Below are 838 nucleotides of genomic sequence, written 5' to 3'. Positions count from 1 at the left end.
ATCTGGGGGGGAAACGGGGACATCTGGGGGGGAAATGGGGACATCTGGGGGGGAAACGGGGACATCTGGGGGGGCAATGGGGACATCTGGGGGGGAAACGGGGACATCTGGGGGGGCAATGGGGACATCTGGGGGGGAAACGGGGACATCTGGGGGGGCAATGGGGACATCTGGGGGGGAAACGGGGACATCTGGGGGGGAAATGGGGACATCTGGGGGGGAAACGGGGACATCTGGGGGGGAAATGGGGACATCTGGGGGGGAAACGGGGACATCTGGGGGGGAAACGGTGGCGGAAATGGAGGAAATTGGGGTGGAAATGGGTAAAAGGGAAATCGGGGTGGACATGGGGAAAATTTGGGTCAAGATGGGGAAAACTGCAGGGAAAACAAGGAAATTGGGATGGAAAGAGGGAAAATTGGGGTGGAAATGGGGAAACTGGGGTGGAAATGGGGGGAAATGAGTGAATTGCAGGTAAGATTAGGCAATTTTGGGGTGAAAATGTGGAAAATTGGAGAAAATGAGGAAAATTGGGTAAATTTGGGTTGGAAATGGGGGAATTAGGGTGAAAATGGGATTGGAAATGAGGAAAATTGGGGTGAAAATGGGGAAATTGGGGGGAAATAGGGGAAAATTTGGGCAGAAATGGGGAAAAGTGAGAAAAATGGTGTGAAAATGGGGACTGTTGGGTGGAAATTGGGAAAAATTAGGGGAAATGAGGAAAATTTGGTTTGGGATGGGGAAATTGGGCAAATTTGGGGGCAAAATGGGGAAAATGGGTCAAAATGAGGAAAATTAGTGTGAAAGAGCAAAAAATCTGGCAAGTTTGAGAGTGAAG

This window comes from Chaetura pelagica, unplaced genomic scaffold, assembly GCF_000747805.2.
Source record: "Chaetura pelagica isolate M959 unplaced genomic scaffold, ChaPel_1.0 scaffold1862, whole genome shotgun sequence".
NCBI lineage: Eukaryota > Metazoa > Chordata > Aves > Apodiformes > Apodidae > Chaetura > Chaetura pelagica.
This window is presented reverse-complemented; position numbering follows the sequence as displayed.